At 39.8% G+C, this 18,123-nt stretch overlaps 4 non-coding genes across 4 annotated transcripts; all 4 read right to left on the bottom strand.

Annotated features, from left to right (window-relative positions):
* Positions 1–1,688: 1,688 nt before the first annotated feature.
* trnag-ucc (transfer RNA glycine (anticodon UCC)) lies at positions 1,689–1,760 on the bottom strand. The gene has a single exon. It is a non-coding gene; the product is annotated as a tRNA-Gly (tRNA).
* A 2,023-nt stretch (positions 1,761–3,783) lies between these two features.
* trnag-ucc (transfer RNA glycine (anticodon UCC)) lies at positions 3,784–3,855 on the bottom strand. The gene has a single exon. It is a non-coding gene; the product is annotated as a tRNA-Gly (tRNA).
* Positions 3,856–5,879: 2,024 nt separating this feature from the next.
* trnag-ucc (transfer RNA glycine (anticodon UCC)) lies at positions 5,880–5,951 on the bottom strand. The gene has a single exon. It is a non-coding gene; the product is annotated as a tRNA-Gly (tRNA).
* Positions 5,952–16,363: 10,412 nt separating this feature from the next.
* On the bottom strand, positions 16,364–16,435 carry trnag-ucc (transfer RNA glycine (anticodon UCC)). Its single transcript has one exon. It is a non-coding gene; the product is annotated as a tRNA-Gly (tRNA).
* Positions 16,436–18,123: the final 1,688 nt, after the last annotated feature.

Here is an 18,123-nt window from a genome sequence, read left to right as displayed (position 1 = left end):
TGGAGTTACGCAAAAAACTGTACGAAGAACAATGTTTTTAACGGGCCCACAATTTCGAAGTTGAAGGAGGACAAAATACACAGCAATGTATGCATTTAGTAAAGAGCTGCAAGTTTCAGCGAGATTTACCTGAACAGAGGTGAGACAGAGAATACCCAACCCGTCTCACCTTTAGATTCCTGACCAAGATATACCTACAAGGTGAAAACTCAAGTTATGTGACCAAGTCAGAGAGTTTATTAGGCTTAACTAAGATGTACAAAGTTAATACTTAACAATGGTAATAGATATTCAGTAACACACAACACCCGTTCTTGTTTCTGTGCTTGCTGCCGCACGGACTTCTCTCCTTCTTCATCCCTTGCTGTGTTTTTTCGACTGTATTCTATCTTCTCCTTTTAAGTACCAACGATCTTCTGTTGACCCCTCTCTAAGTGTGCTGACGATGTCCTGTAACACCCTTTCTTTTCTCCTTCTTGTGGTGCAAGGATGTTACCATATTAGTTTTGAATTGTTCCAAGTGTCCTAATTGGTCCAGGTTGACATCATTGTTTGACACTAGTTAGTTAATGGTTGAATCTACACACAGTACATATGTTTCCCGACTCTTTCTATTTTAGCAAGGATCCTAAAGGTTCCATTCTTGCTGATCCCAGACATTTTTTTCTTTAATTCTGCCTTTATCTCATCTCTCTCCATGCAAGGAGTGCTGGTGACTCTCCCATTGTTCTCACAAAAAGGTTTAAACAAAGTATAGCCTTGAAAACACATTTCATAATAAAGCAAGCAACAGATCAAACAGACTTCAATATATTGATGTACAAAGCATATCATTAATCCTATTATTTTAGCTGTCCTTATTTGTCACAAACGTAAAATATGTCACGGTCCATCGCGCCCACATTGTGGATTCTCCTCCAGCTACATGACTTGCCTTTTTTTTTCCTATGGCTACGTGCATCTTCCACACTGACACATCTCTCAACATGACATTTTAACATAGTTCAGGGAAGATGACCGTCATGCTTCACAATCCAACCTTAACATTGCAGTTCTTGCATAAATGTAAGCCATGAAAATACTCTAAACTTTACACAGCGGTGAGCAGTGTTCAGGTGATACAGAAAATCTGGTGCGTTGGGCAGAGACAATCAGTTAATCTATCAAAGTCTCTTGAAGTTATGCTCCTATCTATACTACTGACAACACAACTATTCTTTTGATATTGAAAAGCTTGGATAGATGGCTCTGGATTGTGTTATCTAAGTAAGTGGTTGTTCTCCTTACAGCAATGTGGATTGAGGGGATATCTGGTGCAGGTGTAGGTAAGTTAGACAAGGATAACCCGTTCCCATTAGTTGATGGTACAAGGACCAGGAGACACAGATTGATGGTTTTGGGAAAGAGATGCAGGGAAATTTGAGGAAGCACTTTTTGCTTTACCTGCGACATTGCAACTGCAATGTCTGTCCACAAGTATGGTGGAAGCAGAGACAATCAATGATTTCAATAGGAAATTGGAGAAACACTTGAAGGAAACAAACTTGCTCCAGGGTGACGCCAATCAAGCGGGAGAATGAATCTGATTGGATGATAAGATTACTTTATCAATTTCAATTCTGTCAAAGCTTTGACATTTTTTTCGTTTGTAAAATACTGCAACATAAAGTAAACCTGCAATTTATGGTTGCGATGGCCGGGAATCGAACCCAGGTCAACTGCTTGGAAGGCAGCTATGCTCACCACTATACCACCATCGCTTACTGTACTGTGCTACTCCAGCGTTTTGATTAATAGAAGGCTGTACAATGGTTTCAACTTGTCCCTGAGCAATGCGATTATGAAAACAGAAACACAATACTGTGAATGCTGGAAATCTGAAATAAAATCAGAAAGTGCTGCAAATATTCTGATCAATGGTCACTCACCTGAAACGTTAACTCTGCTTCTCTCTCCACAGATGCTGCCAGACCTGCTGAGTATTTCCAGCATTTCTTGTTTTTATTTCAGATTTCCAGCATCTGCAGTATTTTGCTTTTATTTCAGAGTTCTGTCGCGAACTGATCCTTTTTGCTTACTGGGCAGAATTATGCAGTGGAGTTACGCAAAAAACTGTACGAAGAACAATGTTTTTAACGGGCCCACAATTTCGAAGTTGAAGGAGGACAAAATACACAGCAATGTATGCATTTAGTAAAGAGCTGCAAGTTTCAGCGAGATTTACCTGAACAGAGGTGAGACAGAGAATACCCAACCCGTCTCACCTTTAGATTCCTGACCAAGATATACCTACAAGGTGAAAACTCAAGTTATGTGACCAAGTCAGAGAGTTTATTAGGCTTAACTAAGATGTACAAAGTTAATACTTAACAATGGTAATAGATATTCAGTAACACACAACACCCGTTCTTGTTTCTGTGCTTGCTGCCGCACGGACTTCTCTCCTTCTTCATCCCTTGCTGTGTTTTTTCGACTGTATTCTATCTTCTCCTTTTAAGTACCAACGATCTTCTGTTGACCCCTCTCTAAGTGTGCTGACGATGTCCTGTAACACCCTTTCTTTTCTCCTTCTTGTGGTGCAAGGATGTTACCATATTAGTTTTGAATTGTTCCAAGTGTCCTAATTGGTCCAGGTTGACATCATTGTTTGACACTAGTTAGTTAATGGTTGAATCTACACACAGTACATATGTTTCCCGACTCTTTCTATTTTAGCAAGGATCCTAAAGGTTCCATTCTTGCTGATCCCAGACATTTTTTTCTTTAATTCTGCCTTTATCTCATCTCTCTCCATGCAAGGAGTGCTGGTGACTCTCCCATTGTTCTCACAAAAAGGTTTAAACAAAGTATAGCCTTGAAAACACATTTCATAATAAAGCAAGCAACAGATCAAACAGACTTCAATATATTGATGTACAAAGCATATCATTAATCCTATTATTTTAGCTGTCCTTATTTGTCACAAACGTAAAATATGTCACGGTCCATCGCGCCCACATTGTGGATTCTCCTCCAGCTACATGACTTGCCTTTTTTTTTCCTATGGCTACGTGCATCTTCCACACTGACACATCTCTCAACATGACATTTTAACATAGTTCAGGGAAGATGACCGTCATGCTTCACAATCCAACCTTAACATTGCAGTTCTTGCATAAATGTAAGCCATGAAAATACTCTAAACTTTACACAGCGGTGAGCAGTGTTCAGGTGATACAGAAAATCTGGTGCGTTGGGCAGAGACAATCAGTTAATCTATCAAAGTCTCTTGAAGTTATGCTCCTATCTATACTACTGACAACACAACTATTCTTTTGATATTGAAAAGCTTGGATAGATGGCTCTGGATTGTGTTATCTAAGTAAGTGGTTGTTCTCCTGACAGCAATGTGGATTGAGGGGATATCTGGTGCAGGTGGAGGTAAGTTAGACAAGGATAACCCGTTCCCATTAGTTGATGGTACAAGGACCAGGGGACACAGATTGATGGTTTTGGGAAAGAGATGCAGGGAAATTTGAGGAAGCACTTTTTGCTTTACCTGCGACATTGCAACTGCAATGTCTGTCCACAAGTGTGGTGGAAGCAGAGACAATCAATGATTTCAATAGGAAATTGGAGAAACACTTGAAGGAAACAAACTTGCTCCAGGGTGACGCCAATCAAGCGGGAGAATGAATCTGATTGGATGATAAGATTACTTTATCAATTTCAAATCTGTCAAAGCTTTGACATTTTTTTCGTTTGTAAAATACTGCAACATAAAGTAAACCTGCAATTTAAGGTTGCGATGGTTGGGAATCGAACCCAGGTCAACTGCTTGGAAGGCAGCTATGCTCACCACTATACCACCATCGCTTACTGTCCTGTGCTACTCCAGCGTTTTGATTAATAGAATGCTGTACAATGGTTTCAACTTGTCCCTGAGCAATGCGATTATGAAAACAGAAACACAATACTGTGAATGCTGGAAATCTGAAATAAAATCAGAAAGTGCTGCAAATATTCTGATCAATGGTCACTCACCTGAAACGTTAACTCTGCTTCTCTCTCCACAGATGCTGCCAGACCTGCTGAGTATTTCCAGCATTTCTTGTTTTTATTACAGATTTCCAGCATCTGCAGTATTTTGCTTTTATTTTAGAGTTTAGTCGCGAACTGATCCTTTTTGCTTACTGGGCAGAACTATGCAGTGGAGTGACGCAGAAAACTGTACGAAGAACAATGTTTTTAACGGGCCCACAATTTCGAAGTTTAAGGAGGACAAAATACACAGCAATGTATGCATATAGTAAAGAGCTGTAAGTTTCAGCGAGATTTACCTGAACAGAGGTGAGACAGAGAATACCCAACCCGTCTCACCTTTAGATTCCTGACCAAGATATACCTACAAGGTGAAAACTCAAGTTATGTGACCAAGTCAGAGAGTTTATTAGGCTTAACTAAGATGTACAAAGTTAATACTTAACAATGGTAATAGATATTCAGTAACACACAACACCCGTTCTTGTTTCTGTGCTTGCTGCCGCACGGACTTCTCTCCTTCTTCATCCCTTGCTGTGTTTTTTCGACTGTATTCTATCTTCTCCTTTTAAGTACCAACGATCTTCTGTTGACCCCTCTCTAAGTGTGCTGACGATGTCCTGTAACACCCTTTCTTTTATCCTTCTTGTGGTGCAAGGATGTTACCATATTAGTTTTGAATTGTTCCAAGTGTCCTAATTGGTCCAGCTTGACATCATTGTTTGACACTAGTTAGTTAATGGTTGAATCTACACACGGTACAGATGTTTCCCGACTCTTTCTATTTTAGCAAGGATCCTAAAGGTTCCATTCTTGCTGATCCCAGACATTTTTTTCTTTAATTCTGCCTTTATCTCATCTCTCTCCATGCAAGGAGTGCTGGTGACTCTCCCATTGTTCTCACAAAAAGGTTTAAACAAAGTATAGCCTTGAAATCACATTTCATAATAAAGCAAGCAACAGATCAAACAGACTTCAATATATTGATGTACAAAGCATATCATTAATCCTATTATTTTAGCTGTCCTTATTTGTCACAAACGTAAAATATGTCACGGTCCATCGCGCCCACATTGTGGATTCTCCTCCAGCTACATGACTTGCCTTTTTTTTTTCCTATGGCTACGTGCATCTTCCACACTGACACATCTCTCAACATGATATTTTAACATAGTTCAGTGAAGATGACCGTCATGCTTCACAATCCAACCTTAACATTGCAGTTCTTGCATAAATGTAAGCCATGAAAATACTCTAAACTTTACACAGCGGTGAGCAGTGTTCAGGTGATACAGAAAATCTGGTGCGTTGGGCAGAGACAATCAGTTAATCTATCAAAGTCTCTTGAAGTTATGCTCCTATCTATACTACTGACAACACAACTATTCTTTTGATATTGAAAAGCTTGGATAGATGGCTCTGGATTGTGCTATCTAAGTAAGTGGTTGTTCTCCTTACAGCAATGTGGATTGAGGGGAGATCTGATGCAGGTGTAGGTAAGTTAGACAAGGATAACCCGTTCCCATTAGTTGATGGTACAAGGACCAGGAGACACAGATTGATGGTTTTGGGAAAGAGATGCAGGGAAATTTGAGGAAGCACCTTTTGCTTTACCTGCGACATTGCAACTGCAATGTCTGTCCAAAAGTGTGGTGGAAGCAGAGACAATCAATGATTTCAATAGGAAATTGGAGAAACACTTGAAGGAAACAAACTTGCTCCAGGGTGACGCCAATCAAGCGGGAGAATGAATCTGATTGGATGATAAGATTACTTTATCAATTTCAATTCTGTCAAAGCTTTGACATTTTTTTCGTTTGTAAAATACTGCAACATAAAGTAAACCCGCAATTTAAGGTTGCGATGGACGGGAATCGAACCCAGGTCAACTGCTTGGAAGGCAGCTATGCTCACCACTATACCACCATCGCTTACTGTCCTGTGCTGCTGCAGCGTTTTGATTAATAGAATGCTGTACAATGGTTTCAACTTGTCCCTGAGCAATGCGATTATGAAAACAGAAACACAATACTGTGAATGCTGGAAATCTGAAATAAAATCAGAAAGTGCTGCAAATATTCTGATCAATGGTCACTCACCTGAAACGTTAACTCTGCTTCTCTCTCCACAGATGCTGCCAGACCTGCTGAGTATTTCCAGCATTTCTTGTTTTTATTTCAGATTTCCAGCATCTGCAGTATTTTGCTTTTATTTTAGAGTTCAGTTGCGAACTGATCCTTTTTGCTTACTGGGCAGAACTATGCAGTGGAGTGACGCAAAAAACTGTACGAAGAACAATGTTTTTAACGGGCCCACAATTTTGAAGTTTAAGGAGGACAAAATACACAGCAATGTATGCATATAGTAAAGAGCTGTAAGTTTCAGCGAGATTTACCTGAACAGAGGTGAGACAGAGAATACCCAACCCGTCTGACCTTTAGATTCCTGACCAAGATATACCTACAAGGTGAAAACTCAAGTTATGTGACCAAGTCAGAGAGTTTATTAGGCTTAACTAAGATGTACAAAGTTAATACTTAACAATGGTAATAGATATTCAGTAACACACAACACCCGTTCTTGTTTCTGTGCTTGCTGCCGCACGGACTTCTCTCCTTCTTCATCCCTTGCTGTGTTTTTTCGACTGTATTCTATCTTCTCCTTTTAAGTACCAACGATCTTCTGTTGACCCCTCTCTAAGTGTGCTGACGATGTCCTGCAACACCCTTTCTTGTATCCTTCTTGTGGTGCAAGGATGTTACCATATTAGTTTTGAATTGTTCCAAGTGTCCTAATTGGTCCAGGTTGACATCACTGTTTGACACTAGTTAGTTAATGGTTGAATCTACACACAGTACAGATGTTTCCCGACTCTTTCTATTTTAGCAAGGATCCTAAAGGTTACATTCTTGCTGATCCCAGACATTGTTTTCTTTAATTCTGCCTTTATCTCATCTCTCTCCATGCAAGGAGTGCTGGTGACTCTCCCATTGTACCTACAAAAAGGTTTAAACAAAGTATAGCCTTGAAAACACATTTCATAACAAAGCAAGCAACAGATCAAACAGACTTCAATATATTGATGTACAAAGCATATCATTAATCCTATTATTTTAGCTGTCCTTATTTGTCACAAACGTAAAATATGTCACGGTCCATCGCGCCCACATTGTGGATTCTCCTCCAGCTACATGACTTGCCTTTTTTTTTCCTATGGCTACGTGCATCTTCCACACTGACACATCTCTCAACATGACATTTTAACATAGTTCAGTGAAGATGACCGTCATGCTTCACAATCCAACCTTAATATTGCAGTTCTTGCATAAATGTAAGCCATGAAAATACTCTAAACTTTACACAGCGGTGAGCAGTGTTCAGGTGATACAGAAAATCTGGTGCGTTGGGCAGAGACAATCAGTTAATCTATCAAAGTCTCTTGAAGTTATGCTCCTATCTATACAACTGACAACACAACTATTGTTTTGATATTGAAAAGCTTGGATAGATGGCTCTGGATTGTGTTATCTAAGTAAGTGGTTGTTCTCCTTCCAGCAATGTGGATTGAGGGGATATCTGATGCAGGTGTCGGTAAGTTAGACAGGGATAACCCGTTCCCATTAGTTGATGGTACAAGGACTAGGAGACACAGATTGATGGTTTTGGGAAAGAGATGCAGGGAAATTTGAGGAAGCACTTTTTGCTTTACCTGCTACATTGCAACTGCAAGGTCTGTCCACAAGTGTGGTGGAAGCAGAGTCAATCAATGATTTCAATAGGAAATTGGAGAAACACTTGAAGGAAACAAACTTGCTCCAGGGTGACGCCAATCAAGCGGGAGAATGATTCTGATTGGATGATAAGAATATTTTATCAATTTCAATTCTGTCAAAGCTTTGACATTTTTTTCGCTTGTAAAATACTGCAACATAAAGTAAACCTGCAATTTAAGGTTACGATGGCCTGGAATCGAACCCAGGTCAATTGCTTGGAAAGCAGCTATGCTCACCACTATACCACCATCGCTAACTGGAGTGTGTCGGTCCAGCGTTTCGATTAATAGAATGCTGTACAATGGTTTCAACTTGTCCCTGAGCAATCCGATTATGTTCACAGAAACACAATACTGTGAATGCTGGAAATCTGAAGTAAAATCAGAAAGTGCTGCAAATATTCTGATCAATGGTCACTCACCTGAAACGTTAAATCTGCTTCTCTCTCCACAGATGCTGCCAGACCTGCTGAGTATTTCCAGCATTTCTTGTTTTTATTTCAGATTTCCAGCATCTGCAGTATTTTGCTTTTATTTTAGAGTTTCGGAGCGAACTGATCCTTTTTGCTGACTGGGCAGAACTATGCAGTGGAGTGACGCAGAAAACTGTACGAAGAACAATGTTTTTAACGGGCCCACAATTTCGAAGTTTAAGGAGGACAAAATACACAGCAATGTATGCATATAGTAAAGAGCTGTAAGTTTCAGGTCGATGTCACCTGAACAGAGGTGAGACAGAGAATACCCAACCCGTCTCACCTTTAGATTCCTGACCAAGATAGACCTACAAGGTACAAACTCAAGTTATGTGACCAAGTCAGAGAGTTTATTAGGCTTAACTAAGCTGTACAAAGTTAATACTTAACAATGGTAATAGATATTCAGTAACACACAACACCCGTTCTTGTTTCTGTGCTTGCTGCCGCACGGACTTCTCTCCTTCTTCATCCCTTGCTGTGTTTTTTTGACTATATTCTATCTTCTCCTTTTAAGTACCAACGATCTTCTGTTGACCCCTGTCTAAGAGTGCTGACGATGTCCTGTAACACCCTTTCTTTTATCCTTCTTGTGGTGCAAGGATGTTACCATATTACTTTTGAATTGTTTCAAGTGTCCTAATTGGTCCAGGTTGACATCATTGTTTGACACTAGTTAGTTAATGGTTGAATCTACACACAGTACAGATGTTTCCCGACTCTTTCTATTTTAGCAAGGATCCTAAAGGTTACATTCTTGCTGATCCCAGACATTTTTTTCTTTAATTCTGCCTTTATCTCATCTCTCTCCATGCAAGGAGTGCTGGTGACTCTCCCATTCTTCTCACAAAAAGGTTTAAACAAAGTATAGCCTTGAAAACACATTTCATAATAAAGCAAGCAACAGATCAAACAGACTTCAATATATTGATGTACAAAGCATATCATTAATCCTATTATTTTAGCTGTCCTTATTTGTCACAAACGTAAAATATGTCACGGTCCATCGCGCCCACATTGTGGATTCTCCTCCAGCTACATGACTTGCCTTTTTTTTTCCTATGGCTACGTGCATCTTCCACACTGACACATCTCTCAACATGACATTTTAACATAGTTCAGGGAAGATGACCGTCATGCTTCACAATCCAACCTTAACATTGCAGTTCTTGCATAAATGTAAGCCATGAAAATACTCTAAACTTTTCACAGCGGTGAGCAGTGTTCAGGTGATACAGAAAATCTGGTGCGTTGAGCAGAGACAATCAGTTAATCTATCAAAGTCTCTTGAAGTTATGCTCCTATCTATACTACTGACAACACAACTATTCTTTTGTTATTGAAAAGCTTGGATAGATGGCTCTGGATTGTGTTATCTAAGTAAGTGGTTGTTCTCCTTACAGCAATGTGGATTGAGGGGATATCTGGTGCAGGTGTAGGTAAGTTAGACAAGGATAACCCGTTCCCATTAGTTGATGGTACAAGGACCAGGAGACACAGATTGATGGTTTTGGGAAAGAGATGCAGGGAAATTTGAGGAAGCACTTTTTGCTTTACCTGTTACATTGCAACTGCAATGTCTGTCCACAAGTGTGGTGGAAGCAGAGACAATCAATGATTTCAATAGGAAATTGGAGAAACACTTGAAGGAAACAAACTTGCTCCAGGGTGACGCCAATCAAGCGGGAGAATGATTCTGATTGGATGATAAGAATATTTTATCAATTTCAATTCTGTCAAAGCTTTGACATTTTTTTCGCTTGTAAAATACTGCAACACAAAGTAAACCTGCAATTTAAGGTTACGATGGCCTGGAATCGAACCCAGGTCAATTGCTTGAAAGGCAGCTATGCTCACCACTATACCACCATCGCTAACTGGAGTGGGTTGGTCCAGCGTTTCGATTAATAGAATGCTGTACAATGGTTTCAACTTGTCCCTGAGCAATCCGATTATGTTCACAGAAACACAATACTGTGAATGCTGGAAATCTGAAGTAAAATCAGAAAGTGCTGCAAATATTCTGATCAATGGTCACTCACCTGAAACGTTAAATCTGCTTCTCTCTCCACAGATGCTGCCAGACCTGCTGAGTATTTCCAGCATTTCTTGTTTTTATTTCAGATTTCCAGCATCTGCAGTATTTTGCTTTTATTTTAGATTTTCGGAGCGAACTGATCCTTTTTGCTGACTGGACAGAACTATGCAGTGGAGTGACGCAGAAAACTGTACGAAGAACAATGTTTTTAACGGGCCCACAATTTCGAAGTTTAAAGAGGACAAAATACACAGCAATGTATGCATATAGTAAAGAGCTGTAAGTTTCAGGTAGATGTTACCTGAACAGAGGTGAGACAGAGAATACCCAACCCGTCTCACCTTTAGATTCCTGACCAAGATAGACCGACAAGGTACAAACTCAAGTTATGTGACCAAGTCAGAGAGTTTATTAGGCTTAACTAAGCTGTACAAAGTTAATACTTAACAATGGTAATAGATATTCAGTAACACACAACACCCGTTCTTGTTTCTGTGCTTGCTGCCGCATGGACTTCTCTCCTTCTTCATCCCTTGCTGTGTTTTTTTGACTATATTCTATCTTCTCCTTTTAAGTACCAACGATCTTCTGTTGACCCCTCTCTAAGTGTGCTGACGATGTCCTGTAACACCCTTTCTTTTATCCTTCTTGTGGTGCAAGGATGTTACCATATTACTTTTGAATTGTTTCAAGTGTCCTAATTGGTCCAGGTTGACATCAGTGTTTGACACTAGTTAGTTAATGGTTGAATCTACACACAGTACAGATGTTTCCCGACTCTTTCTATTTTAGCAAGGATCCTAAAGGTTACATTCTTGCTGATCCCAGACATTTTTTTCTTTAATTCTGCCTTTATCTCATCTCTCTCCATGCAAGGAGTGCTGGTGACTCTCCCATTCTTCTCACAAAAAGGTTTAAACAAAGTATAGCCTTGAAAACACATTTCATAATAAAGCAAGCAACAGATCAAACAGACTTCAATATATTGATGTACAAAGCATATCATTAATCCTATTATTTTAGCTGTCCTTATTTGTCACAAACGTAAAATATGTCACGGTCCATCGCGCCCACATTGTGGATTCTCCTCCAGCTACATGACTTGCCTTTTTTTTTCCTATGGCTACGTGCATCTTCCACACTGACACATCTCTCAACATGACATTTTAACATAGTTCAGGGAAGATGACCGTCATGCTTCACAATCCAACCTTAACATTGCAGTTCTTGCATAAATGTAAGCCATGAAAATACTCTAAACTTTTCACAGCGGTGAGCAGTGTTCAGGTGATACAGAACATCTGGTGCGTTGGGCAGAGACAATCAGTTAATCTATCAAAGTCTCTTGAAGTTATGCTCCTATCTATACTACTGACAACACAACTATTCTTTTGATATTGAAAAGCTTGGATAGATGGCTCTGGATTGTGTTATCTAAGTAAGTGGTTGTTCTCCTTACAGCAATGTGGATTGAGGGGATATCTGGTGCAGGTGTAGGTAAGTTAGACAAGGATAACCCGTTCCCATTAGTTGATGGTACAAGGACCAGGAGACACAGATTGATGGTTTTGGGAAAGAGATGCAGGGAATTTTGAGGAAGCACTTTTTGCTTTACCTGCTACATTGCAACTGCAATGTCTGTCCACAAGTGTGGTGGAAGCAGAGACAATCAATGATTTCAATAGGAAATTGGAGAAACACTTGAAGGAAACAAACTTGCTCCAGGGTGACGCCAATCAAGCGGGAGAATGATTCTGATTGGATGATAAGAATATTTTATCAATTTCAATTCTGTCAAAGCTTTGACATTTTTTTCGCTTGTAAAATACTGCAACACAAAGTAAACCTGCAATTTAAGGTTACGATGGCCTGGAATCGATCCCAGGTCAATTGCTTGGAAGGCAGCTATGCTCACCACTATACCACCATCGCTAACTGGAGTATGTCGGTCCAGCGTTTCGATTAATAGAATGCTGTACAATGGTTTCAACTTGTCCCTGAGCAATCCGATTATGTTCACAGAAACACAATACTGTGAATGCTGGAAATCTGAAGTAAAATCAGAAAGTGCTGCAAATATTCTGATCAATGGTCACACACCTGAAACGTTAAATCTGCTTCTCTCTCCACAGATGCTGCCAGACCTGCTGAGTATTTCCAGCATTTCTTGTTTTTATTTCAGATTTCCAGCATCTGCAGTATTTTGCTTTTATTTTAGAGTTTCGGAGCGAACTGATCCTTTTTGCTGACTGGGCAGAACTATGCAGTGGAGTGACGCAGAAAACTGTACGAAGAACAATGTTTTTAACGGGCCCACAATTTCGAAGTTTAAGGAGGACAAAATACACAGCAATGTATGCATATAGTAAAGAGCTGTAAGTTTCAGGTCGATGTCACCTGAACAGAGGTGAGACAGAGAATACCCAACCCGTCTCACCTTTAGATTCCTGACCAAGATAGACCTACAAGGTACAAACTCAAGTTATGTGACCAAGTCAGAGAGTTTATTAGGCTTAACTAAGCTGTACAAAGTTAATACTTAACAATGGTAATAGATATTCAGTAACACACAACACCCGTTCTTGTTTCTGTGCTTGCTGCCGCACGGACTTCTCTCCTTCTTCATCCCTTGCTGTGTTTTTTGACTATATTCTATCTTCTCCTTTTAAGTACCAACGATCTTCTGTTGACCCCTCTCTAAGTGTGCTGACGATGTCCTGTAACACCCTTTCTTTTATCCTTCTTGTGGTGCAAGGATGTTACCATATTACTTTTGAATTGTTTCAAGTGTCCTAATTGGTCCAGGTTGACATCAGTGTTTGACACTAGTTAGTTAATGGTTGAATCTACCTACACACAGTACAGATGTTTCCCGACTCTTTCTATTTTAGCAAGGATCCTAAAGGTTCCATTCTTGCTGATCCCAGACATTTTTTTCTTTAATTCTGCCTTTATCTCATCTCTCTCCATGCAAGGAGTGCTGGTGACTCTCCCATTCTTCTCACAAAAAGGTTTAAACAAAGTATAGCCTTGAAAACACATTTCATAATAAAGCAAGCAACAGATCAAACAGACTTCAATATATTGATGTACAAAGCATATCATTAATCCTATTATTTTAGCTGTCCTTATTTGTCACAAACGTAAAATATGTCACGGTCCATCGCGCCCACATTGTGGATTCTCCTCCAGCTACATGACTTGCCTTTTTTTTTCCTATGGCTACGTGCATCTTCCACACTGACACATCTCTCAACATGACATTTTAACATAGTTCAGGGAAGATGACCGTCATGCTTCACAATCCAACCTTAACATTGCAGTTCTTGCATAAATGTAAGCCATGAAAATACTCTAAACTTTTCACAGCTATGAGCAGTGTTCAGGTGATACAGAACATCTGGTGCGTTGGGCAGAGACAATCAGTTAATCTATCAAAGTCTCTTGAAGTTATGCTCCTATCTATACTACTGACAACACAACTATTCTTTTGATATTGAAAAGCTTGGATAGATGGCTCTGGATTGTGTTATCTAAGTAAGTGGTTGTTCTCCTTACAGCAATGTGGATTGAGGGGATATCTGGTGCAGGTGTAGGTAAGTTAGACAAAGATAACCCGTTCCCATTAGTTGATGGTACAAGGACCAGGAGACACAGATTGATGGTTTTGGGAAAGAGATGCAGGGAAATTTGAGGAAGCACTTTTTGCTTTACCTGCTACATTGCAACTGCAATGTTTGTCCACAAGTGTGGTGGAAGCAGAGACAATCAATGATTTCAATAGGAAATTGGAGAAACACTTGAAGGAAACAAACTTGCTCCAGGGTGACGCCAATCAAGCGGGAGAATGATTCTGATTGGATGATAAGAATATTTTATCAATTTCAATTCTGTCAAAGCTTTGACATTTTTTTCGCTTGTAAAATACTGCAACACAAAGTAAATCTGCAATTTAAGGTTACGATGGCCTGGAATCGAACCCAGGTCAATTGCTTGGAAGGCAGCTATGCTCACCACTATACCACCATCGCTAACTGGAATGTGTCGGTCCAGCGTTTCGATTAATAGAATGCTGTACAATGGTTTCAACTTGTCCCTGAGCAATCCGATTATGTTCACAGAAACACAATACTGTGAATGCTGGAAATCTGAAGTAAAATCAGAAAGTGCTGCAAATATTCTGATCAATGGTCACTCACCTGAAACGTTAAATCTGCTTCTCTCTCCACAGATGCTGCCAGACCTGCTGAGTATTTCCAGCATTTCTTGTTTTTATTTCAGATTTCCAGCATCTGCAGTATTTTGCTTTTATTTTAGAGTTTCGGAGCGAACTGATCCTTTTTGCTGACTGGGCAGAACTATGCAGTGGAGTGACGCAGAAAACTGTACGAAGAACAATGTTTTTAACGGGCCCACAATTTCGAAGTTTAAGGAGGACAAAATACACAGCAATGTATGCATATAGTAAAGAGCTGTAAGTTTCAGGTCGATGTCACCTGAACAGAGGTGAGACAGAGAATACCCAACCCGTCTCACTTTTAGATTCCTGACCAAGATAGACCTACAAGGTACAAACTCAAGTTATGTGACCAAGTCAGAGAGTTTATTAGGCTTAACTAAGCTGTACAAAGTTAATACTTAACAATGGTAATAGATATTCAGTAACACACAACACCCGTTCTTGTTTCTGTGCTTGCTGCCGCACGGACTTCTCTCCTTCTTCATCCCTTGCTGTGTTTTTTGACTATATTCTATCTTCTCCTTTTAAGTACCAACGATCTTCTGTTGACCCCTCTCTAAGTGTGCTGACGATGTCCTGTAACACCCTTTCTTTTATCCTTCTTGTGGTGCAAGGATGTTACCATATTACTTTTGAATTGTTTCAAGTGTCCTAATTGGTCCAGGTTGACATCAGTGTTTGACACTAGTTAGTTAATGGTTGAATCTACCTACACACAGTACAGATGTTTCCCGACTCTTTCTATTTTAGCAAGGATCCTAAAGGTTACATTCTTGCTGATCTCAGACATTTTTTTCTTTAATTCTGCCTTTATCTCATCTCTCTCCATGCAAGGAGTGCTGGTGACTCTCCCATTCTTCTCACAAAAAGGTTTAAACAAAGTATAGCCTTGAAAACACATTTCATAATAAAGCAAGCAACAGATCAAACAGACTTCAATATATTGATGTACAAAGCATATCATTAATCCTATTATTTTAGCTGTCCTTATTTGTCACAAACGTAAAATATGTCACGGTCCATCGCGCCCACATTGTGGATTCTCCTCCAGCTACATGACTTGCCTTTTTTTTCCTATGGCTACGTGCATCTTCCACACTGACACATCTCTCAACATGACATTTTAACATAGTTCAGGGAAGATGACCGTCATGCTTCACAATCCAACATTAACATTGCAGTTCTTGCATAAATGTAAGCCATGAAAATACTCTAAACTTTTCACAGCGGTGAGCAGTGTTCAGGTGATACAGAACATCTGGTGCGTTGGGCAGAGACAATCAGTTAATCTATCAAAGTCTCTTGAAGTTATGCTCCTATCTATACTACTGACAACACAACTATTCTTTTGTTATTGAAAAGCTTGGATAGATGGCTCTGGATTGTGTTATCTAAGTAAGTGGTTGTTCTCCTTACAGCAATGTGGATTGAGGGGATATCTGGTGCAGGTGTAGGTAAGTTAGACAAGGATAACCCGTTCCCATTAGTTGATGGTACAAGGACCAGGAGACACAGATTGATGGTTTTGGGAAAGAGATGCAGGGAAATTTGAGGAAGCACCTTTTGCTTTACCTGCGACATTGCAACTGCAATGTCTGTCCACAAGTGTGGTGGAAGCAGAGACAATCAATGATTTCAATAGGAAATTGGAGAAACACTTGAAGGAAACAAACTTGCTCCAGGGTGACGCCAATCAAGCGGGAGAATGAATCTGATTGGATGATAAGATTACTTTATCAATTTCAATTCTGTCAAGGCTTTGACATTTTTTTCGTTTGTAAAATACTGCAACATAAAGTAAACCTGCAATTTAAGGTTGCGATGGCCGGGAATCGAACCCAGGTCAACTGCTTGGAAGGCAGCTATGTTCACCACGATACCACCATCGCTTACTGTACTGTGCTGTTGCAGCGTTTTGATTAATAGAATGCTGTACAATGGTTTCAACTTGTCCCTGAGCAATGCGATTATGAAAACAGAAACACAATACTGTGAATGCTGGAAATCTGAAATAAAATCAGAAAGTGCTGCAAATATTCTGATCAATGGTCACTCACCTGAAACGTTAACTCTGCTTCTCTCTCCACAGATGCTGCCAGACCTGCTGAGTATTTCCAGCATTTCTTGTTTTTATTTCAGATTTCCAGCATCTGCAGTATTTTGCTTTTATGTTAGAGTTCAGTTGCGAACTGATCCTTTTTGCTTACTGGGCAGAACTATGCAGTGGAGTGACGCAAAAAACTGTACGAAGAACAATGTTTTTAACGGGCCCACAATTTTGAAGTTTAAGGAGGACAAAATACACAGCAATGTATGCATATAGTAAAGAGCTGTAAGTTTCAGCGAGATTTACCTGAACAGAGGTGAGACAGAGAATACCCAACCCGTCTCACCTTTAGATTCCTGACCAAGATATACCTACAAGGTGAAAACTCAAGTTATGTGACCAAGTCAGAGAGTTTATTAGGCTTAACTAAGATGTACAAAGTTAATACTTAACAATGGTAATAGATATTCAGTAACACACAACACCCGTTCTTGTTTCTGTGCTTGCTGCCGCACGGACTTCTCTCCTTCTTCATCCCTTGCTGTGTTTTTTCGACTGTATTCTATCTTCTCCTTTTAAGTACCAACGATCTTCTGTTGACCCCTCTCGAAGTGTGCTGACGATGTCCTGTAACACCCTTTCTTGTATCCTTCTTGTGGTGCAAGGATGTTACCATATTAGTTTTGAATTGTTCCAAGTGTCCTAATTGGTCCAGGTTGACATCATTGTTTGACACTAGTTAGTTAATGGTTGAATCTACACACAGTACAGATGTTTCCCGATTCTTTCTATTTTAGCAAGGATCCTAAAGGTTACATTCTTGCTGATCCCAGACATTTTTTTCTTTAATTCTGCCTTTATCTCATCTCTCTCCATGCAAGGAGTGCTGGTGACTCTCCCATTGTACTTACAAAAAGGTTTAAACAAAGTATAGCCTTGAAAACACATTTCATAACAAAGCAAGCAACAGATCAAACAGACTTCAATATATTGATGTACAAAGCATATCATTAATCCTATTATTTTAGCTGTCCTTATTTGTCACAAACGTAAAATATGTCACGGTCCATCGCGCCCACATTGTGGACTCTCCTCCAGCGACATGACTTGCCTTTTTTTTTCCTATGGCTACGTGCATCTTCCACACTGACACATCTCTCAACATGACATTTTAACATAGTTCAGTGAAGATGACCGTCATGCTTCACAATCCAACCTTAATATTGCAGTTCTTGCATAAATGTAAGCCATGAAAATACTCTAAACTTTACACAGCGGTGAGCAGTGTTCAGGTGATACAGAAAATCTGGTGCGTTGGGCAGAGACAATCAGTTAATCTATCAAAGTCTCTTGAAGTTATGCTCCTATCTATACTACTGACAACACAACTATTCTTTTGATATTGAAAAGCTTGGATAGATGGCTCTGGATTGTGTTATCTAAGTAAGTGGTTGTTCTCCTTCCAGCAATGTGGATTGAGGGGAGAACTGATGCAGGTGTAGGTAAGTGAGACAAGGATAACTCGTTCCC

Source organism: Heterodontus francisci, chromosome 45 (genome assembly GCF_036365525.1).
Source record: "Heterodontus francisci isolate sHetFra1 chromosome 45, sHetFra1.hap1, whole genome shotgun sequence".
Taxonomy (NCBI): Eukaryota; Metazoa; Chordata; class Chondrichthyes; order Heterodontiformes; family Heterodontidae; genus Heterodontus; species Heterodontus francisci.
The sequence above is the reverse complement of the archived record's forward strand: the minus strand, read 5'-3'. Positions and strand labels throughout refer to the sequence as shown.